Source organism: Bos grunniens, chromosome 15 (assembly GCF_055505025.1).
Source record: "Bos grunniens cultivar Pamir isolate PY7600 chromosome 15, Bosgru_T2T1.0, whole genome shotgun sequence".
Lineage (NCBI taxonomy): Eukaryota > Metazoa > Chordata > Mammalia > Artiodactyla > Bovidae > Bos > Bos grunniens.
Window position 1 is genome coordinate 43,565,670 of NC_141179.1, and position 25,168 is coordinate 43,590,837.

Here is a 25,168-nt window from a genome sequence, read left to right on the forward strand (position 1 = left end):
CCATAAAGAAGGCTGAGCGCCAAAGAATTGATACTTTTGAACTGTGGTGTTGGAGAAGACTCTTAAGAGTCCCTTGGACTGCAAGGAGATCCAACTAATCAGTCCTAAAGGAAATCAATCCTGAATATTCATTGGAAGGACTGATGCTGAAGCTGAAGTTCCAATACTTTGGCGACCTGACGCAAACTGCCAACTCATTAAAAAAGACCGTGATGCTGGGAAAGATTAAAAGCACGAGGAGAAGTGGACAACAGAGGATGAGATGGTTGGACGGCATCACCCACTCGATGGACATGGGTTTGAGCCAGCTCTGGGAGATGGTGAAGGACAGGAAAGCCTGGTGTGCTGCAGTCCATGGGGTCACAAAGAGTCGGACACAACTGAGTGACTGAACAACAATAATCCATATCACCTTTCCTGCTTAACAACTGTGACTGAAGAATTGGTATTTTTATTGCAAAATCAGTCAAAAAACGAGGTCCAGGCCAACTTTGGAGCAGGGGTCCCCTGTAAACTATTTTAAGAGGTGATGTGGGGGACTTCTTTGGTGGTCCAGTGGCTTAAGATTCCATGTTCCCAATGTAGGAGGCCTGGGTTCCAATCCCTGATCAAGGAACTAGACCCCACATGTCACAACTAAGAGTTCGCATAGCACAACTAAAAGTTCCTGCGTGCTGCAACTAAGACCCGGCACAGTCAAATAAATAAATAAAATTACCAAAAAACACACACAAAAATATGTGATTTGAGGGGTTTCCCTGATGGCTCAGTGGTTAAAGAATCCGCCCTGCAATGCAGGGGACGTGGGTTCAATCCTTGGTTGGGGAACTAAGATCCTACATGCCATGGAGCAGCCAAGTCCGCCAGCCACAACTACTGAGCTTGTGCACTCTGCAGCCCATGTGCTATAACTAGAGTCTGTGCCCTGCAACGAAAGATTGTGCATGACGCAATGAAGATCCCACTACAACTAAGATCCAATGCAGCCAAATAAAGAAACATAAAAGAAATTTTAGAAGATGTGTTTTGGATCCTTCATCCCCTCTCTTGAGAGTTCATTTCCTAAACTCCAGTACGGCCCCAGTAGCTCCAGTCTCTATGTTCAGATAGGAAATCCAAGGATTACAATGAATACAATCTCAGAGACACAGAAGAGATTCACTGGGCTGGCCGTCCAGCTGCTCAAGTAGATCTGATATCCAGTTCCTTTAATTAAACTCAAAAATTCCTGGACGCACAGGTCTCAAGAAGAAGGAGGGAGCCCCAAACCTGTCCTGCTGATCAGTGACTTTGGAAAATTCTTTCATTCAGTCTGTACTTTCCTGAAGCCCATTCCCCAATTGTGAGGGCAGGAAGAGAAAAATAATCCAGAAATCAAATAAGTAAACAAACCAGAAGGACTTTACTTTTCTTTGAATGGCTTTAGGTTGGCCAGGTCAACAAATCAATACAAGGACACATCTTCCTGAAATTATTTCTCACCCTACCCTCCCAGGGGTTTCCCAGGTGATTCAGTGGGTAAAGAATCTGCCTGCAATGCAAGAGACATGTGTTCCATCCCTGGATTGGGAAGATCCCCTGGAGAAGAGCATGGCAATCGAGTCCAATATTCTTGCCTGGAGAATCCCTTAAGGTTACAGGCTCCTCTCCTGCAAAGAGTCGGACACCAATGAAGCAAATGAGCATGTACACACCTACCCCTCCAGTCACTGTGAAAAAAGTCAGAGCTGACTGGCCTATGACTGCACTGAAAGCGTAAAGTTCCCCAGTCCTTCAAGAGTTTGGCCTAGCACAATTCTGGGAAATGTTGGGGATTTTAGGCTCATTCAGTTAACCCATAATCAATTTTTGAGTACTTTCTATTTTCTTTGTGCTGAGTCAGAAATAGTGAAATACCCACCCAGGATCTGACCAGGACACAGATCCTGTTCTTTAGCTGCTCAGGGTGCAGTAAAGGAGATAAAGCATGAATTTGATGGCTGTAATTGAAGGAAGAAAGTGATACATGCCACGAGAGAGATAACCAAAGAATAATCATCATTTATATTTGAATGGGGCTTTCTGAAGTCAGTTTCCTTATATTATCTCACTTGCTCCTTGACACAACTTGTGGTGGGCATCTGCCATAATTCTCATTCAGCATCGTTTCCCCCTCTGGGTTAAGTGTACCCTAACCTCTCAGGGAAGAAACTCCACCCACCCGCTCTGATCCTGTGTCCTACTCCCAGGCCTGCACCCAGGGTCTGAGGTAGAACAAGTTTCCTGGGCCCCAGCCAATCCAAGCATGGAGTTCTAGCCATTAGTGACCACCTCAGGGATGGGCACATCACTCACTGAGGGCAATGAAAATTCAATTAGGATTTCTTTGGTTTTGGTCACACTGCAAGCTTTGTGGGATCTTAGTCCCTTGACCAGGGATCCAACCCGGGCCTCAGCAGTGAAAGCACAGGGTCCTAACCCACTGGTCATCCAGGGAAACTCCTAGTTAGGACTTCTGAGAAAGAGATTCCAAATGAGTCTGCTAGATTTAGAGCACAAAGACTGTGTGTTCTGGGACTGCTGCCACTCTTTGAACCTAAGCCTGAAGGTGACAGAGCAAAAAGCAGAACTGAAAAAAGGAGAGATACCAACTCTTGATTATATCATTTGAGCCTGGACTTCACCCCTGCCTGAAGCCATCTCTGCCCCTCAACTTTTCACCTGTACAAACCAATAAATATTGTTTCATCAGAAGCCAATTTGGGTTGGGTTTTTCTGTCACTCAAAAGCAAAAGAGTCACAAAAGAAACTTTAACTCCATGGGGTAGATATTTGTACCTCCGTTTTATATAAGAAAAATTGAAGAATTTCCCTAGTGGGCCAGTGGCTAAGACTCTGCATTCCCAAGGCAAGGGGCCCAGGTTCAATCCCTGGTCAGGGAACTAGATCCTACATGCCACAACTAAGAGTTTGTATGCTATAATTAAAGGTCCAGCATGCCACAGCTATGACCCGGCACAGCCTAAGTAAACAAATATTTAAAAAAAAAGAAAGAAAGAAAGAAGAATTGAGGCTCAGATCGCTAAAGAGTAGAAAAACCAGGTCCCGATATCAAGTCACAGATTCAGTCCTTCATACCATAGCTGCTTCCCTCAGTGACAGAAACTCAGAGGAAGCACAGGTAACTTAAGGAGCACCAGCTGAGCCGGACTTTGAAACGCAGCTTGGATTTGGCCTGAAGTGATGGCGCAGTATTCTGAGTAGTGGGAGGGAGGTTCATGAGGGAGGGGATATATATATACTAATGGCTGATTCACGCTGCTGTACAGCAGAAACCAACACAACACTGTAAAGCAATTATTCTCCAATTAAAAAAAAAAATGTGTTTAAGTATTTTGGGTGAGGAGTAATATGAAAGTCATGGATGTGAGAAACTTCAGGGGTACTTGGAAAATAGTAGGTACTTGGGTGTATCAGAAGATCGGGTGTATAAGAAGATAATAAGAAGTAGAGTTAGGAACATACTTAGGATCAGAATATTTGGGGAACAATCTATAAAAATACTGAATCACTATGCTGTACACCTGAAACTAATTAATATTGTAAATCATTAATATTTTTTAAAAATGTTTGGGGAACTTGACCTCTATCCTGAAGGTCAGAAATTCCCAAACCCCACTGTATTAAACATTGGCTTTAATTGACCAAAACTCAATTTTCACCAGCTTAGTTGTACTAGATCTTAAAGATGAGCTCTACTGACACAGGAAATAAGACCCAAAAGAACCCAGTGAGGAGAAAGAGTTAAATACTTGGCTTTGTATTGCAAAACAGTGTCTGGAAACCAAGACAAGCTGATGGACCTGAAGCAGAACTCACTGCTCACACAAAGAAAAATGCTGGATAATTTTTTCTTAAGATGTATCTGACATTGAAAGCGAGAAAGGGAAATTCTCAGGGGCCAGAAATCAATAGGAACCCAAAGCCATCACAGTAAGCAGAATGCAAAGCTGAGACAGGACAGGTCTTAGGCATTAGGGGTGAGATTTTAATGTTGCTATGGCAGCAGAAGATGAGGCCTTGAGCCCTGACAAGACCTGAAATTGGAATAAAAGTCCTATCTACTCCCCACAGAAGGATAGAAAAACTCTGCTTACTACCCTGGGGAAGGAGCAAGAACATTCACCACTGGCCTGGGTCACAGGCAGAAAAGGAATCACCAGGGATAATTTGGGACCCCAAGCCTGCCTGTTCTGCACCAGTGTGGGACCCAAATTCACATTATCCATCAGGTTTAGGTGACAAATATTAAGCAAAATACAAATAAATTCAACCCTAGACATCATGGTAAAATTGAAGAACATCAAAAGTAAGAGACAAAATTTAAAAACAATCTATGGAAAAAGACAGAATACCTACAGAAGTCGAATAGGCTTTAGCAGGCCATCATCAACAACGATAAATGGCAGAAGACAAAGGAATATCTTAAAACCGCTGATCTATTGAGATGCTAAAAGGCAATGAGAATGAGAACAGGAGAATGTTGGGTAGCCAAGCAGAGAAGGATGTTTTGAGAACAGAGCAAGTAGTTACATCAAAGCTGCCAAATAGTCAGGTACGATCGGGACAGAGAAACATACACTGCATTTGGCAACCTGGACATCATCATCAGTGGCTTTGACTTAGTGGGAAAAGTAGCGGGATGGGGGACAGAAAGCAGGTGTAAGGAGACCAAATTCAACACAAGGAAGTGAGTTTTTATCTCCCAAAACCCCCTTACTTCAAACATATAGCCAGCCATGACATTTAAAAATATAAAAATGATTTTTTTTAAAAAAGATATAGCTGGGGACTTTCCTGGTGGTCCAGTGGTTAAGACTGCATACTCCCAAGGCAGGGGGCTCAGATTCCATCCCTGGTCAGGGAACTAGACCCCACATACCACAACTAAAGCCCACGTGCCACAACCTAAGATCTTGAATGCTGTAACTAAGACCCAATGCAGCCAAATAAATTAAAAGTAAAAAAGATATAGCTGTACCCTCACATATGTCCATGAGCCAGAAATGAAACAGAAACACAGTAAGGTCAGTGGGGCCCATGTCTCAGGCTTATGGGCTCCAAGTCTGGAAGCTGGACATTGGCAGTTGGGTACACGTTCAGTGACTATGGGGATCGAGTGCTCCCTTTAATGAGGGGACTGAAACTCATGGCTTGATACCAGAGGCTTATGTCTGCTCCACTGCTTGTGAAAAGAACCTGAATAAAACAGTGGGACTCTGGTTTTATTAGTGTCTGGGGAGGTGAGGGCACCTTGCTTGATCATCAAGTCATCTCCTGGCCCTTGACCAGATGTGACATTCCTAACCTCTGGGGATGGAGGATCATAATTCTCCTGGCTCTATCTAGGTTGAGGGCCAGAGGGCCAGACAGTGGAATCTTGAGAAGGGAATGAGAGGAAAGTCAGAAAAAGAGAGAAATCAAACAAAAACAAACATTCTCTTACTCAAACTATAATTCCAAAACATATGAAAGAACCTACTTGGTGAGAGGGAGATGGCCTTTGAAATTAACCATCAGATCAGAAATTTTCTCAAATTTCCACTGAAAATTTGTGAAAGAGTGTAAAGAGACTTTAAAATAGGATGTTGAAAATGTTCAGAGATGAATGCACACCTTTGATTTCAAGAGGAAATTATTAGGCAAAAACAGACTGAAATGAACAATATGAACAATAACCAATCAGAAATCCTTGAAATGAAAAATACCCTCATTGAAATCTAAAAGTCACCAATGGGGCAATTCCCAGTCTTTAGGACACTGTACTTTCACTGCGGAAAGCCCGGGTTCAATCCCTGATTAAGATCTGATCCTGCAAGCCACTCAGTGCAGCCAAAGATAAAAAGCTTAAAAAGGCCATAACAGGAGAAACTCGAGATTGAACACATTCAGAGAGTGAATTACAGAATTGCAAAAGACAACTCAGGAGCTCACTTACAGTATAATATGAGGTGAATGGAAAGTAACCGTAGTTAAAACATGGAGAACAGATTCAAGGGTTGAAATATTCATATAATAAGAGTTCCAGAGGAAGAGAATTGAAAGAAATAGCAGAAAGAGCAATATTTGAAAAGCACTGAGTATTTTTTTCCAGAATTGAAGAAAAAGTCTTAGGAATGAAAGAAATTTATTTATGTATCTTTAGTCAAAGCTAGCAGGATGCTTAGTTGTAGCATGTGAACCCTTTGATGCAGCATGTGCGATCTAGTCCCCTGACCAGGGATCAAACCCAGGCCCTCTGCATCGACAGCGCCAAGTCTTAGCCACTGGACCACCAGTGAAGTCCCTGAAAGAAATTTAGACTCAACCAAATTATTAGTCAGGAGTGTTAGGGGAGCTGAATCTCAGCATATAAAAACTAACAAATTCTTACCCCTCATAGGCCCTTCCTAATGAACTACTGGATTTTGATTCTAACATGCACATTTGTTCACATTTTAACATCTCTGAAGTCACGATGCATATTACAATCAACTGGCAACTTTTAGTTTTGTTTCCCCATTTTAAAAAATCCTAGATTTTTATTTCCTTTAGTCTTCTATGTCCTTATCCTAATGTATCTTCAAACATTCCATCAGCTGTGTGAATCTCCTTTCAAGCATACTTCTTCCCTTTAGGCATGCTGTCTATCCCATCTCCTTGAAATCTTCCCTGGAGCCTTCTGACTGGTTCCAGCGTGAGCTGGTTGTCCTCTAAGCCTGCAGCATCATCATCATCTTGGCTTTTTCATTCACCATTGTTTTGGGGACTTCCTTTCCCTCCCTTTCGTGATAAAGACCTGGTCCCCTAGTTCCCATTCTTCCTCCCTTTTGGTTTATCCCCTTGTTTTCCTGGAGCAAATTCTCCTGTTATGTCCCAAGAGTGCATTGGAAGCAACATTTTTTTAGACTTTGCATGTCTGAAGAATTTTTTCTACCATCACTTGATAGCTTGGTAGGGTTAGAATTCTACATTAAAAAAAATTTTTTTTTCCCAGTATTTGGAGGCATTTTTCCATTGCCTCCTAGCTTTCCATGAGAAAGGTGAGAATTCTGATGTCTTATCTTTAAGGCTTTGTAGAAAATGGTTCTTTCTCCCTGAAAGGTTTTAGGAACACCTCCTTGTCCACACTGTTCTGAAATTTCTCCACGGAGTACTGATTCTGATTCACTCTGCTAGACTTTCAGTGGACTCTTTCATATGTTATGATGGGACCTTCATCCCAGGTCCAAGTCTTAGTGAGTCCAAAGCCTAATCTCCTGTTGCCATAATGACATGAAATCCCATCCTTAGTGCCTGAGACCCATCCTGTCCCAGCTCTGAATTCTGCTCAGCATACTAGCTTTGGGCTGCATTTTGATTTCTGCCTCCTGGAAATTTCCCTTTCTTGCTTTCAAGCTGCCTTGGTGACATCCTGTCTCATGGTCTTAAAATACCATCTATACCCTGAAACAACTTGAAAATTATATATCCACAACAGACCTCTCCAAACCTGAATATTCAGCTGTTCCTTGATATCTCACTTGTATGTCCAACAGAAATCTCAAGCTTAAAATTCCAAATTGGAATAACTAACAGTTCTACTAACCCTGCCCCTCCCCTAGTCTTCTGCTTCTCAGTAAATAACATTCTTCCAGGTGCTCAATTTGAAAACCTGAGTCACCCTGAACTGTCTGTCTCACACCTGCCTACAACGCCACCAGCAAATCCTCTCAACTCTACTTTCAGAACACGTCCAGAAACCAATGAATTCCTCCCGTCTCCATTGCTAACACCTAGGCCCAAACCACCATGTCATCTTGCCTCAATTACTGAAATAGCTTTCAATTCAGTGGTGTTGGACTTTCACTTTGGTGCCCTCAGGGAACTTCAGCTCCTATATTCATGTCCTTGAATGGTTCCTCCCTTCAAATCAAAGTTGGCCCGGTACCTGCTTTAAATAAAGAGAATGTGGCAAAACTGATGCTGAGCCAAAGTCTTTAGAAGGCCTGCCAGCTTTTACTCCTACGCTTCTGGAAGCCCTGCACCGCCACGTAAGAAGTCTGGCCACCCTGTTAGAGAGGCCACAGGAAAAGAGGGAGAGGCTACCAGACCATCTGGAGGTGAACCAAGGAATCCAGCCAACAGCAGGAGCCAAGCTGCCCAGACCTGTGGCCCCAAGTGTGTTGCAGCCAGGACCCTGACTGTTTGTGAACACATGTGCGTGAAGGAGCCACATGGGACATTTCAGGCCCAGCAGAGATTGGTAGTCCTGCTGCGCTTTGGCCAAATTCCTGACCCACAGAACCATGAGTGACAGTAAAAGTTTGTTGCTTCAGTCTCTAAGTGATGGGTGGTTTATTTTGCCCCACGTACAACCTAAAGTCTAGCATCCCTGCTTCCTCCTTCACAAGGCACCCCTCCCCGCCCCTTCGGCTGTTCTCCACACAACAGCAGGAGAGATCCATCCAAAATCTAAACGAGGCCCTGTCACTCCTCTGCTCAGAATCCTCCAGTGCCTCTCATCTCACTCAGAGTAAAAACAAAACCTTTAAAACAGTCTACAAGGTCTCAGAGGGTGGCAGACTAGGGCCAGTGGGCCAAACCCTTGTACTACAGAAAAAAAAAGACCTCAACACTTTTTAAAGGTTGCTTAACATTTTTAAGGGATAAATATGTGATAGAAACCACATGTGTCCTGCAAAGCTTCACATATTTACTATCTGGCTCTTTACAGGAAAGTCTGCCAAGCCCTGCCTGTCACAGTCCGGCTCCTTGATGACTCTTGGTCACTCCCTTTGCTCATCTAGCTCCAGGCCAACTCCTTGATAAGTCTGTAGTTTCTTGCAGTTACTCCACAGCCAGGCATGCTCACACCCTGAGGCCTTTGCGCCTGCTCTCTCCTTCCATCCTTTTCTTCCCCAGCTAACTCTTCTACCTTCCTCAGGTCTTTACTCAAATGACCTTCTCAGAGGGTCCCTTTCTGACCATGATATTTAAAGTTACAATCCCCCTGCATACACACCCTAACTCTCTCAGCTTTATTTTCCCTTATATCACATATCACCAACATATACTTTTATCTTTTTGTTGTCATTGCTTATTTCTTATATTCTCCAGAAGAGTAAACAGCACATGGACAGAAACCTCTGCTTTTCACTGATACATTCTCTGGTGCATTGTCGGTACTCAATATAAATTTCATGAATGCCCTTATGAGTCACAAAAACCACCACTGTCTTCTGTTTTCTGTGTAGCACTTGCTCTAAATGCCATATTTAGGGGTTTACCCACCAACTCATGACAGTGGGAACTGCAGAACAAAACTTAACAGATATCAACTATCCAATGTAATATTTTAATCAATAAATATACCACCCATGCACCTTTCAAAAGAAGGAATGGGGATTGAGGAGGTAGAAACACAGTAAGTTGACAATCTTCTCAAGAATTTTTGCTGTGAATAGAAACGGAGAAATGGGATGACTGAGAGAGTAAATATGATCTCAGTTTAGTTCAGTTCAGTTCAGTTCAGTCACTCAGTCGTGTCCAACTCTTTGCAACCCCATGAATCGCAGCCCGCCAGGCCTCCCTCTCCATCACCATCTCCCGGAGTTCACTCAAACTCACGTCCATCAAGTCGGTGATGCCATCCAGTCATCTCATCCTCTGTCGTCCCTTTTTCCTCCTGCCCCCAATCCCTCCCAGCATCAGAGTCTTTTCCAATGAGTCTACTCTTCCCATGAGGTAGCCAAAGTACTGGAGTTTCAGCTTTAGCATCAGTCCTTCCAAAGAACACCCAGGGCTGATCTCCTTTAGAATGGACTGGGTGGATCTCCTTGCAGTCCAAGGGAGATGCAAGAGTCTTCTCAAGAGTCTTCTCCAACACCACAGTTCAAAAGCATCAATTCTTCAGCGCTCAGCTTTCTTCACAGTTCAACTCTTGTGGATGCTTTGGAAAAACCATAGCCTTGACTAGACAGACCTTTGTTAGCAAAGTAATGTCTCTGCTTTTCAATATGCTATCTAGGTTGGTCATAACTTTTCTTCCAAGGAGTAAGCGTGATGGAATTCCAGTAGAGCTATTTCAAATCCTGAAAGATGATGCTATGAAAGTGCTACACTCAATATGCCAGCAAACTTGGAAAACTCAGCAGTGGCCATAGGACTGGAAAAGGTCAGTTTTCATTCTAATCCCTAAGAAAGGCAATGCCAAAGAATGCTCAAACTACCGCGCAATTGGACTTATCTCACACACTAGTAAAGTAATGCTCAAAATTATCCAAGCCAGGCTTCAGCAATACATGAACTGTAAACTTCCAGATGTTCAAGCTGGTTTTAGAAAAGGCAGAGGAACCAGAGATCAAATTGCCAATATCTGCTAGATCATCAAAAAAGCAAGAGAGCTCCAGAAAAACAACTATTTCTGCTTTATTGACTATGCCAAAGCCTTTGACTGTGTGGATCACAATAAACTGTGGAAAATTCTGAAAGAGATGGGAATACCAGACCACCTGACCTGCCTCTTAAGAAACCTGTATGCAGGTCAGGATGCAACAGTTAGAACTGGACATGGAACAACAGACTGATTCCAAATAGGAAAAGGAGTACGTCAAGGCTGTATATTGTCACCCTGCTTATTTAACTTCTATGCAGAGTACATCATGAGAAATGCTGGGCTGGAAGAAGTACAAGCTGGAATCAAGATTGTTGGGAGAAATATCAATAACCTCAGATATGCAGATGACACCACTTATGGCAGAAAGTGAAGAGGAACTAAAAAGCCTCTTGATGAAAGTGAAAGAGGAGAGTGAAAAAGTTGGCTTAAACTCAACATTCAGAAAACAAAGATCATGGCATCTGGTCCCACCACTTCATGGGAAATAGATGGGGAAACAGTGGAAACAGTGTCAGACTTTATTTTTTGGGGCTCCAAAATCACTGCAGATGGTGACTGCAGCCATGAAGTTAAATATGATCTAGGGAGGGTTAAAAATGGGGATATGAGGCATAATCAGATTAACACAATCAGTAGTACAGTAGAAAGTTCAGTTCAGTTGCACAGTCATGTCAGACCCTTTGCAACCCCATGGACTGCAGCAAAGGAGAACGGAGGGGATTAAAGAAGTAGAGTTCTTGGTGAGATGAGGGCAACAAGATGTAGAGCGTGGAGAAGAGGTTGACTGATTATGGGCAAGATCTATCTTTTGTAGAACAGAACAGAAGAAGGAGCAGACTGCAGCAGAGCTAAAGCCTTGTGGATGGGAAGACGAGGGAGTTCACATCTCCTGGCTTCACCTTCGTGAATGAAGTGTGGGAGGTGAGGCTATCAGCTGAAACTAAGGGGTGAGCAGGATACTGGAAGTTTGAGAAGAGAGAAAAGTTAGAGACCTTACTAGAGAAATGTAAACGGACAGCCAGGCAGTTGTTGAGGGACCATCTGGAGTCTGTAATCACATATTTAAACAAAAGCAGTCAGTCCAATTGGTGATTTCTCTTAAGCAATATCCAGCTAGTTGGTTGCAGGTACAGAAAAGACAATGTTGTTGTTCAATCGCTAAGCTGGTCCGACTCTTTGCGACCCCATGGACTCCAGCACGCCAGGCTTCCCTGTCCTTCACTATCTCCTGGAGCTTGCCCAAGTTCATGTCCATTAAATCAGTGATGCCGTCCAACCATCTCATCCTCTGTTGACCCCTTCTCCTGTCCTCAATCTTTCCCAGCATCAGGATCCCTTCGAATGAGTTGGCTATTTGCACCAGGTAGCCAAAGTATTGGAGCTTCAGCTTCAGCATCAGTCTTTCCAATGAATATTCAGGACTAGTTTCCTTTAGGATTGACTAGTTTGATCTCCTTGCTGTCCAAGGGACTCTCAAGAGTCCCAAACTCATGTCCATTAAGTCAGTGATGCCATCCAACCATCTCATCCTCTGTCGTCCCCTTTTCCTCCTGTCCTCAATCTGTTGAGTTCAATCAGAGTGATCATAGTAAGGCAGGGGTTATGATTGTGTGGTCTTCAGACCAGGAGCATCAGAATTATTGAAAACTGGTAAGAAATGTAAAGTCTCAGTCTTCATTCCAGATGTCCTAAATCAGAAACTCAGAAGGTAGGCCCAGCAGTTTGTGTTTTAACAAGCCCTTCAGGTGACCCTGATGCTACACCCAGTCAAGTTTGCGCAGCACTGAAATAAAAGAACAAGTGACTTCTCTGGTGGTCCAGCGGCTAAGACTCTGTACTCCCAATCCAGGGAACCCAGGTTTGATCCTTGGTCAGGGAACTAGATCCCACATGCTGCAACTAAGAATTAGCATGCCTCCAGTGAAAGATTCACATGCCACAATTAAGATGCTGCATGCCCCAACTAAGACCTGGCGCAGCCAATAAATTTTTTTTTAAAAAGGGAAAGAACAAAGAGACCTGAGGGTGTTTATAAGGGAATAATTAAATGGCAGACTAGAGAGTCTAAACTGGAAAAGAAAGGAAGTCAAGGCATGAGGGACTGACCAATAATGATAAAGTAATGGGGATCAATGGCTTAGAATATAATGTAAACAACCAGAGTATGGTATATTCATTTTCTATCGCTGCCATTACACAATACCACAAACTAAGTGGCTTGGAAGGTTTCCTTGGAGGCTCTGTGGTAAAGAACCCGCCTGCCAATAATGAGGCACATGTTGGATCTCTGGGTCAGGAAGATCCTGGAGAAGGAAATGGCAACCCACTCCAGTATTCTTGCCTGGGAAATCCAGGCTCCTATGCAGAGGAGCCTGGCAGGCTATAATCCAGGGGGTCACAAAAAGTCAGACACTACTTAGCAACTAAACAACAATAAAGTGGCTTGAAATAGCACCCACTGATTATCTCATAGTTCTGTGGGTCAGAAGTACCAGGACAACACGGCTCAGCTGGGTCCTCTGCTCAAAGTATCAAAAAGGCTGAAGTCAATGTTGGTTGGACTGCATTCCTCACAGGAGATTCTAAGGAAAAAATCTGCCGAGATTATATAGGTTGCTGACTAAATTTAGTTCCTTGAGGTAGGAGGTATGCAAGGCAAAATAGGAAAACTTTTGAAGTCACCTCCTCCTGCAGGCACACAACTATTTACAGAGCAACTATCTATGAGAACATGCTGACGATCAGAAGAAAAGATTCTTCACCACTAAAGATACAAAGTGGTGGGCTTCCCTGGTGGCTCAGATGGTAAAGAATCTGCCTGCAATGCAGGAGACCTGGGTTCAATCCCTGGGTCAGGAAGATCCCTTGGAGAAGGAAATGGCAACCCACCCCAGTATTCTTGCCTGGAGAATCCCATGGACAGAGGAGCCTGGCAGACTGTAGTCCATGGAGTCCATGGAAAGAGTTGGACATGACTGAGCAGCTAACACTTTCACTTTCTTTCCAAGATATAAAGAAGGACCTATGATGAGATAGGTAGGAGGGGTGGAGGCACAGTATAGTCAAGACCCACACCCCCAGGGAAGTGACCCACAAAGGAAAGGATCATCACAATTGCAGAGGTTCTCCCCAGGGAGTGAAAGGTCCAAGCCACATATCAGGCTCCAGAGGTCCTGCACCAGAAAGATGCAAGGCTTGTGTACAAAGAACCAGAGAACTGTGGGCACCAGAAACTCTGTTCTCAAAGGGCACGTGCAAATTCTCACAAGCTTCAAGCTCCCAGGCTGAGGCAATAATTTTAAAGGATCTTGAGTCAGATCCACTTGCTAACCTCGGAGAGCCTCCTGGAGAGGCAGGAGGCAACTGGAACTCCCCCTGGGGACACAGATTCTGACCACCACCAATTCTGGGAGATTGTTCTATCATGCAGACACTAGTCTGGCAAGTGATTTTTTTGGTGTACTCTCTCTAGTTTATTAGCCCTGTGAAATTACCTACCCACCAGCTGGCCAGCACCAGTCCTAGGGGCTGCCCCCTCGCCCCCGAGACCACATAGCCTGCCCCACCAGGTCCTACCCCCACTGTCAGAAGGCTGGCATCAGCCCCAGGCCACCCCAGGCCATTCAGCCAGTCACACAGGACTCATCCCTCCTAACACTGAGATTATACAGCCCACACAGGGGGTACCCCTAGAGCATTCAGTTCTGGTGACCAGAGGGGAGTGTGCTGCTGGGCACCCTAGGACGTCTACATAAGGACAGTTCACCAAGAATGGAAAATGTTACCAACCTACCCAATACATAGAAATAAACACAGAGAATCAGGCAAAATGAGAAACAGAGGAATAAGTTTCAAACTAAGGAATAAAATAAAATTCTAGAAGAACTACGTGAAATGGAGATAAGCAATCTGGGTAGATAAAGAATTCAAGATAATGATCATAAAGATGCTCAGTGAACATGATGAGAAGTATAACAAAGACTCAGAAAATATAAAGGAACAAACAAAACTGAATAAAAAATACACTAGAAAAAATCAATAGTAGATTAGATGACACAGTGAGATAGATCAACAAACTAGAAGAGGAGTAGAAATTACCCACGCCAAAAATAAAAAAAAAATTTTTTTTTAACGAGGCTAGTTTAAGAGACCTCTGAGACAACATCAAGTGTATGAACATTTGGTTTCAGGATTCCCAGAAGGAGAGAGAAAGGGGGCAGAGAATTTATTTGAAGAAATAATACCTGGAAATTTTCTTAACCTAGGGAAGAAAACAGGTCCAGAAAGTCCCAAACAAGATGAACCCAAAAAGGGTCACCAAGTCACATTATAACTAAAATGGCAAAAATTAAAGATAAAGAAAGAATTTTTAAAGCAGCAAGAGAAAAAGCAGCTAGTTACATAAGAACTATTATAAAACTATCAGCTGACTTTTCAACAGAAACTTTGCAGGCCAGAAGGGAGCTGCCTGACATATTCAAAGTGATGAAAGATAAAAACTACAACAAGAATACTCTAGCCAGCAAGGCTATCATTCAGATTTGCAGGAGAGATAAAAGAATTTTACAGACAAGCAAAAGCTACAAGAGTTTAGCAGCACTTAACTGGCTTCACAAGAAATATAAAAAGGACTTCTCTAAGCAGAAAAGATCACATACAGAATTATGAAAATTACAAAAGGAAAAATCTCATTGGAAAAGGTAATTATACAGTAAAGGTAGTAGATCAAAACTTACAAAGCTACTAGGAAGGTTAAAAGATAAAAGTAGTAAAATCACCTATATCCACAATAAGCAATTAGAGGAAAGGATATGCAAAACAAAAATACATAAAATATGATGTCAAAACAGGGGGGTATAAAATGCAGGGTTGTTAGAATGTGCTCAAACTTAGATTACCAACTTAAAATAATCATGTATATTTAAAGGTGGTTATATATTAGTATGAACCTCATGGTAACCGTAAAACAAAAACTTATAACAGATACACATACACAAAAGAGAATGGAATCCAAACATAACGCTAAAGATGGTCATCAAATCAGAAGGGAGGAGAGCGAAAGAAGGAACAAAAAAGGACTATGAAAACAATCAGAAAACAATTAACAAAATGTCAGTAAGTACATAACCCTTAACTATATGGATCACAACAGACTTTGAAAAATTCTTAAACAGGTGGGAATACCAGACCACCTTACCTGTCTCCTGAGAAATCTGTATGCAGGTCAAGAAGCAACAGTTAAAATTGCACATGGAACAAAGGACTGGTTCAAAATTGGGAAAGGAGTACAGCAAGACTGAATACTGTCACCCTCCTTATTTAATTTATATGCAGAGCACATCATGTGAAATGCTGGGCTGGATGAATCACAAGCTAAAATCAAGATTGCTGGGAGAAATATCAATAACCTCAGGTGAGGTTATATGCAGACAACACCACCCTAATGGCAGAAAGTGAAGAAGAACTAAAGAACCTCTTGATGAAGGTGAAAGAATAGAGTGCAAAAGTTGGCTTAAAACTCAACATTCAAAAACTAAGATCATGGCATCCAGTCCCATAACTTCATGGCAAACAGAAGGGGAAAATGTAGAAGCAGTGACAGATTTTATTTTCTTGGGCTCCAAAATCACTGGACAGTGACTGCATCCATGAAATTTAAAGATGCTTGCTCCTCAGAAGGAAAGCTATGATAAACCTAGGCAGTGTATTAAAAAGCAGAGACATCACTTTGCCAACAAAGATCTATCTAATCAAAGCTATGGTTTTTCTAGTAGTCATGTACAGATGTGAGAGTTGGACCATAAAGAAGGCTGAGTGCCAAAGAAATGATGCTTTCTATTTGCACTGCTAGAGAAGATTCTTGAGAGTCCCTTGGACTGAAAGGAGATCGAACCAGTGAATCCTAGGAAATCAACCCTGAATATTCATTGGAAGGACAGTTGCTAAAGCTGAGGTTCCCATACTTTGACCACCTGATGAGAAGAGCCAATTCATTGGAAAAGACCCTGATGCTGGGAAAGATTGAAGGCAAAAAGGGGACAGCAGAGGATGAGATGGTTAGATAGCATCACCAACTCAATGGACATGAATTTGAGCAAACTCTAGAAGATAGTAGAGGACAGAGGAGCCTGGCATGCTACAGTCCATGGGGCCACAGAGTTGGACATAAGATAGTGACTGAACAACAACCACATCATACCTATAATTACTTTAAGTGTAAATGAACTATATACTCCAGTCAAAAGACATAGTGTGACTAGATAGATAAAACACAAGACCATATACATATTGCCTACAAAAGACTCACTTCAGATCTAAAAACACACACAGAAAGAAAGTGAGATGATTGGGTAAAGATATTCCATGCAAATAGAAACAAAACAAAAAATCTACAATAGCAATACTTAAAATAAATTTTAAAACAAAGACTGTAACAAGAGACAAAGAAGCACATTATCTTATGATAAAGGGATAGATCCAAAAAGAAGACACAACCATTGTAAATACATATGTGCCCAACATAGGTGTACCAAATATATACAGCAAATATCAATAAGAATAAAGGGAAATTTTGACAGTAACACAGTAATAATAGGAGACTTTAACATCCCACTTACATCAATAGATTATCCACAAAGAAAATTATTAAGGAAACTGTCACTGTTTGCAGATGATATAATACTATATATAGAAAATTCTAGATGCCACCAAAAAACTTTAGAACTAATAAATTAATTCAGTAAGATAGCAGGATACAAAATTAACATACAGAAATAAGTTACATTTCTGTATAATAACAAGATCTAAGAAAGACAAATTAATAAAACAATCCCATTTACAATTGCATCAGAAAGAATAAAATACCTAAGAATAAATCTAATCAAGGAAGTAAAAGATCTATACTTGGAAGACTGTAAAACACTGATGAAAAAAATCAAGGAGGACATAAACAAATGGAAAAATATACTATGTCCATGGATTGGAAAAATTATTATTATTAAAATAACTATACTTAGACCATACTCTCTAAGGCAATATATAGATTTAATGTAATTCCTATCAAAATACCAATGGCATTTTTCACAGAACTAGAACAAATAATTACAAAATCTGTATGGAAACACAAAAGGCCCCAAAGAGCCAAAACAATCTTGAGAAAGAGGAACAAAGCTGGTGGTATCATGCTCCCCACTTTCAAACTATACTACAAAACTACAGTCATCAAAACAGTGTGATTCTGACATAAAAACAGACATATAGATCAACGGAACAAAATAGAGAGCCCAAATATAAACTCACACTTACACGGGCAGTTAATCTACAACAATCCCAGGTGGCGCCAGTGGTAAAGAATTTGAATACCAATGTAGGAAACCTAAGAGATGCGGGTTTGGTCCAGAGGTTGGAAAGATCCTCTGTAGAAGGAAACGGCAACCCATTCCAGCATTTTTGCCTGGAAAATTCCAAGGACAGAGGAGACTGGCAGGCTACAGTCTGTGGGGTCACAAGGAGTTGGACACAATTGAAGCAACTTAGCACAGCACAATATACAACAAAGGAGGCAAGAATATACAACAGGGGAGAGACAGTTTCTTCAATAAATGTTGCTGGGAAAACTGGACAGCTACATGCAAAAGTATCAAACTGGATTACTCTCTTATACCATGCACAAAAATAAATTCAAAATGAATCAAACATTTAAATATAACAACTGAAACTTTTATAAAACTCAGAGAAGAAAATACAACCAATATATTCTTTGACATAAATAGTAGCAATAATTTTTCGGATATCTCGCCTCCAATAAGAGAAACAAAAGTAAAGATAAATGAGATTACTTCAAACTAAAAAGCTTGTACACTGAGAAGGAAATAATCAACAAAATTAAAAGACAGAGGGAATTCCTTGGTAGTCCAGAGGTTAGGATTCTGCGGTTTCACTGCCATGGCCCTGGGTTCAATTCCTGGTCAGGAAACTAAGATTCTGTAAGCCACATGGCACAGCCAGAAATAAAAAATGAAAAGACAGTCTCTTGAATGGGAAAATATACGTGCAAATGATATATCCTATAGTGGATTCATATCCAAAGTAAAGAACTCCTGCAATTCCATATAAATAAAACCAAACAACCCAATTAAAAAATGGACAGGGGCTTCCCTGGTGGCTCAGTAGTGAAGAATCCACTTGCCAGTGCAGGAGATACAGGTTTGAGCCCTGTTCTGGGAAGATCCCACATGCCTTGGCGCAACTAAGCCCATGCAACACAACTATTGAGCCTGTGCTCTGGAGCCAGCAAGTCACAACCACTGAGTCCACGTGCCCTACAGCCCGTGCTCCACAAGAAAAGCCACTGCACTGAGAAGCCCAGGCGCCACAACTAGAAAGTGGCCCCCATCTCTGCAACTAGAGAAAAGCCCTCACAGAAACAAAAAATCAGCACAGCCAGAAGAAAAAAAAAAAAAACCAAGCAGAGGACCTGAACATTTCTCCAAAGAAGACGTACAGATGGGTGACAGACACATGTGAAGATGCTCTAATCATCAGGGAAATGCAAATAAAAGCTATGAAGTATCACTTCACACCTTTCAGAATGGCTACTGTCAAAAAGATAACAAGCGTTGGTGAGGATGCTGAGAAAAGGCGGACTGCTGGTAGGAATATAAACTGGTGCAGTCCTATGGAAAACAATATGACGTTTCCTTAAAAAATTAAAAATAGAACTACTATGCATGTGTGCTAAGTCACTTCAATCATGTCCAACTCTTTGCTCTTCTGTCCATGGGATTCTCCAGGCAAGAATACTGGAGTGGGTTACCATGCCCTCTCCCACAGATTCTTCCTGACCCAGGGATCAATCTCACGTCTCTTACATCTCCTGCACTGGCAGGCGGTTCTTTCCCACGAGCACCACCTGGAAAGCCCAGAACTACCATACAAGACAGCAATTCCATCTCTGGGTATTTTTTTCAAAGAAAACAAAAACACTAATTTGAAACAATATGTGTGCCCTTAGGTTCACTGCAGCCTTATTAACAATAATCAACATAATGTAAGCAACTTAAGTGTTCACTGAATGATAAGTGGATAAATAAGATGTGTTATATATATTATATATATCACATATATTAATACATATATATATATATATATATATATACACTCAACTATAAAAAAGAATGAAACTTTCCCTCTGTGACAGCATGGATGGATCTAGAGGGTATTATGCCAAGTAAAATCTCAGACAGAGAAAGACAAATACCATATGAGTTCACTTATATGTAGAATCTAAACAACAAAACAAAGGAGTAAACATAAAACAGAAACAGACTCATCGACAGGAGAACACACTGGTGGTTGCCAGTGGCCAGGTGGGGTAGGGGTAGCATGAAATAGGTGAGGAAGATAAAGAGGCACTGACTTTCAGTTATAAGATAAACAGGTCATAGGGATGTAATATTCAGTGTGAATATCATCAATATTTTAATAACTATGTAGAGTGACACGGTAATTGGATTTATCGTAGTGATCATCTTGTATAAAAATATCACATCACTATGCTCTACACCTGAAGCCGATATAATATTGTAAGTCAATTACACTTCAATGTTAAAAAACAAACAAACACCTCAGGGACTTCTGGTGGTCCAGTTAAGATTCCACGCTTCCACTGCAGGGGCCACAGACTCAATCCCGGGTCAGGAAAGTTCTGCATGCCACAGACTGCAGCCAAAAAAAAACAAAACAACAACAACAACAACAAACAACTCAGTTTCATATGGTTGAAGGACTCAGGTCCCCATTCCTTACTAGCTGTCAGGCAGGAGCCTCTATAACTTCTTAAAACTCCTGCATTCCTTTTGTTATGTTGTCTCTTCCATCCTCCAACCAGCAACAGCACATGGAGTCCTCCTTAAATCTCAAATATTTCTGACTGCCCCTTTGGCCACATCTCTTCTGCTTTACACTTTTGGTTATAACTCTCTGACTCCACAGAAAGTTTTCTGCTTTTAGGGCCTCACGTGATTAGGCTGGGCCCACCTAGACAATCCAGGATAACCTACCTATCTTAAACATCATACCTTTTCTACACCTGCAAAGTCCATTTTGCCCTGTAAAGTAGAATATTCACAGGTTCCGGGATTAGAATGTGAACATTTCTGGGGGACCTCTATCCTGCCCACAACAGCATGGAGTAAGCAGAACAGTGAGCTGGAGAACTGGAAGGGGGAGATTTTGCAGGTGGTGAAGATTTTGGTGGTAAGATCTCAAGTGAATCCACAAGAGTAGTAAGGAATAGAAGAAATGTCATTGACGACAAGAAAGTCACAGAATTGAGGGACTTCCCTAATGTTCCAGTTGCTAAGACTCTGAGCTCTCAATGTAGCGGGTCACCCAAGTTCAAATGGTTGGGAAGCTATATCCCACATGCCACAAGTAAAAAAATCCTGCATGCCCTAACTAAAGGTCCCACGTCTCCACATCTTGGGTCACAAATCAAACCTCAGTAAATTCAAGAAAACTGAAATCATACCAAGCATCTTTTCTGACCACAATGCTATGAGACTAGACATCAATTACAAAAAAAAAAAAAAAACAACTGTAAAAAACACAAACACATGGAGATTAAACAATACGTTTCTAAATAACGAACAGGTTACTAAAGAAATCAAAAGGGAAATCAAAATATTCCTAGAAACAAATGACAACAAAAACATGACAACTCAAAACCTATGGGATGCAGCAAAAGCAGTTCTAAGAGCAAAGTTTACAGCAATACAATCCTACCTCAAGAAACAAGAAAACCATCGAACAGACAACCTAATGTTACATCTAAAACAACTAGAAAAAAAGAAAAACAACAACAACAACAAAAAATCCCCAAAATTAGCAGAAGGAAAGAAATCATAAAGATCAGAGCAGAAATAAATTAAAAATAAATGAAAGTAACAATAGTAAAGCTTAATAAAACTAAAAGATGGTGCTTTGAGAAGATAAACAAAATTGACAGATCTTTAGCCAGACTTACCAAGAAAAAAAGAAGAATCAAATCAACAAAATTAGAAATGAAATAGGAAAGGGTACAATAGACAATGCAGAGATTCAAAGGATAATAAGAGACTATTATGAACAACTATATGGCAATAAAATGGATAACCTGGAAGAAATGGACAGATTAAATAGAAAAGTTCAATCTTCCAAGACTGAACCAGGAAGAAATAGAAATTATGAACAATCCAATTACAAGCACTGAAATCTGTGATCAAAAATCTCCCAAAAAACAAAAGCCCAGGACTAGATGGCTTCACAGGTGAATTCTATCAAACATTTAAAGAAGAGTTAATGCCTATCCTTCTAAAACTCTTTCAAAAAATTGCAGAGGAAGGAACACTTCCAAACTCATTCTATGAGGCCTGATACCAAAACCAAAGACAACACAAAAAAAGAAAACTACAGTCCAGTATCACTGATGAACATAGATGCAAAAATCCTCAATAAAATTCTAGCAAACAGAATTCAACAACACATTAAAAAGTTCATACACCATGATCAAGTTGGGTTTATTCCAGGGATGCAAGGATTCTTCAGTATACACAAGTCAATCAATGTGATATACCATATTAAAGATTTGAAAGATAAAAACCATAGGATACTCTCAAAAGATGCAGAAAAAGCCTTGGACAAAATTCAGCACCCACTTATGATTAAAACTCTTCCAAAAATGGGCACAGAAGGAACCTAACTCAACATAGTAAAGGTCATATATGATAAGCCCACAGCAAACATTATTCCCAATGGTGAAAAACTGAAAGCATTTCCCCTAAGTTCAGGAATAAGACAAGGGTGTCCACTCTTACCACTATTATTCAACATAGTTTTGGAAGTCCTAGCTACAGCAATCAGAGAAGAAAAAGAAATAAAAGGAATCCAGATCAGAAAAGAAGTAAAGCTCTCACTGTTTGCAGATGACATGATACTATACATAGAAAACCTAAAGATACTATCAAAAAATTACTAGAGCTAACAAGTGAATTTAGCAAAGTCACAGGATACAAAATCAGTACACAGAAATCACTTGCATTCCTATATACTAACAATGAAAAATCAGAAAGAGAAATTAAGGAATCAACCCCATTCACCACTGCAACAAAAAGAATAAAATATCTAGGAATAAACCTACCTAAGGAGACAAAAGAACTGTATACAGAAAATTTTAGGACACTGATGAAAGAAATCAAAGATGACATAAACAGATGGAGAGATATTCCATGTTTCTGGGTAGGAAGACTCAATACTGTGAAAATAACTATACTACCAAATGCAATATACCGATTCAATGTGATCCCTATCAAATTACCAACTGCATTTTTCACAGAGATAGAACAAAACATTTCACAATTAATATGGAAACACAAAAGACCCTGAATAGCCAAAGCACTCTTGAGAAAGAAGAATGGAGCTGGAAGAATCAACAATCCTGACTTCAGATTATACTACAAAGTTACCGTCATCAAGACAGTATGGTACTGGCACAAAAACATAAATACAGATGAATGGAACAAGATAGAAAGCCCAGAAATAAACCCATGCACCTATGGGTACCTTATTTTTTACAAAGGAAGCAAGAATATACAATGGGGCAAAAGCAGCCTCTTCAATAAGTGGTGCTGGGAAAACTTGGCAGCTACATATAAAAGAATGAAATTAGAACACTTCCTAACACCATACACAAAGATAAACTCAAAATGGATTAAAGACCTATGTGAGACCAGAAACTATAAAACTCTTAGAGGAAAACATAGGCAGAACACTCGATGACATAAATCAAAGCAATATCCTCTATGACCCACCTCCCAGAATAATGGAAATAAAACCAAAAGTAAACAAATGAGACCTGATTAAACTTAAAAGCTTTTGCACAGCAAAGGAAACTATAAGCAAGGTGAAAAGACAACCCTCAGAATGGGAGAAAATAATAGCAAATGAAACAACTGGCAAAGGATTAATTTGCAAAATATACAAGCAGCTCATACAACTCAATACAGAAAAACAAACAACCCAATCAAAAAGTGGGTTGACAGACATTTTTCCAAAGAAAACACAGATGGCTAACAAACACATGAAAAGATGCTCAGCATCGCTCGTTATTAGAGAAATGTGAATCAAAACACCCATCAGAATGGACAACATCAAAAAGTCTACAAACAGAGCCCCTAGCTTCTCACAGGGATGGACCCGGAAGAAGGGACACCCTTGTGGTGGCTGCAGAAGCTTCCCACAGAGCAGGGCCTGCAGCTTCTTCACAAAATAATTGATGGCATTTGTGGCCGAACTTATCCTCTCTACCAGGATTATCACAGGGTTTGGGATTCAGCAGAATGGATGCATGTTCTAGAAGACATTACCACCTTTTTCAGAGCTGTAGTTGGTAAAAATTTTTCTGACGAAGAGATATCTCAGCAGTTGAATCAGCTGAATTCATCTCATCAAGAAGCTATCATGAAATGCTTAAAAAGTAGGAAAGATGAAATCAAGCAGACTCTGTTGGAAGAAACAGTTGATATTTCCTCTGCACAGCTACAGAATTTTGATTGGCAGTTAAAGCTTGCACTTCCTAGTGACAAGATTGCTATATTACAAATGCCACTTTTAAACATTCATCTAGATGTAAAAGAAAATGGTGAAGTCAAGCCATATTCTGTTGAAATGAGTAAAGAAGAGCTGAAAATCTAATAAATTCCTGGGAAGCAGCTAACAAGGTGGTCCTGCAGTTGAAATAACTGGAAATGATGAATAGCAACATTATCAGATTCCACTGATACAACTGATACACAAAGAGAATACCATGTGTATACCTTACTATTCAAATATCAGCTAAGACTATATAGGTCCCTATTTGTTGTAAATTCTTAATTGTTGTAAACTTAATAAAGTTCTGGATGTGAACAACTTCATTGGAAAGTAAACATTTTTAATTTCAGTGATCTTTAAAAACAAGCATTCTGAGCAAATAAAAATATATTATCTTTTTTTAAAAAAGTCTACAAACAATAAATGCTGGAGAGGGTGTGGAGAAAAGGGAACCTTCTTGCACTGTTGGTGGGAATGTAAATTGACACAGCCACTATGGAAGATGGTATGAAGATTCCTTAAAAAACTAGGAATAAAACCATGATATGACCCAGCAATCCCACTCCTAGGCATATACCCTGAGGAAACGAAAATTGAAAAAGACATATGTACCCCAATGTTCATTGCAGCACTGTTCACAATAGCTAGAACATGGAAGCAACCTAGATGTCTATCAACAGATGAATGGATAAAGAAGTTGTGGTACATACACACAATGAAATATTACTCAGCCATACAAAGGGACACATTTGAGCCAGTTCTAATGAGGTGAATGAACCTAGAGCCTATTATACAGAGGGAAGTAAGTCAGAAAGAAAGAAAAGTATCGTATACTAAAGCATGTATATGGAATCTAGAAAGATGGTACCAAAGAATTCATTTGTAGGGCAGCAATGGAGAAACAGACATAAAGAGCAGACTTAAGGACACAGGAAGGGGGAGGAAAGGGTGAGATGTATGGAGAGAGTAACATGGAAACTTATATTACCATATGTAAAATAGACAGCCAATGGGAATTTGCTGTCTGTCTCAGAGAACTCAAACAGGAGCTCTATATCAACCTAGAGGGGTGGGATGCGAAGGAGATGGGAGGGAGGTTCAAGAGGGAGGGGACATACGTATACCTATGGCTAATTCATGTTG

At 40.7% G+C, this 25,168-nt stretch overlaps 1 pseudogene across 1 annotated transcript; it reads left to right on the forward strand.

Annotated features, from left to right (window-relative positions):
• The first annotated feature begins 19,992 nt into the window (after positions 1 to 19,992).
• On the forward strand, positions 19,993 to 24,205 carry LOC147357755 (COMM domain-containing protein 8 pseudogene; annotated as a pseudogene). The gene has a single exon (XR_015141529.1). The product of XR_015141529.1 is annotated as a COMM domain-containing protein 8 pseudogene (transcript).
• Positions 24,206 to 25,168: the final 963 nt, after the last annotated feature.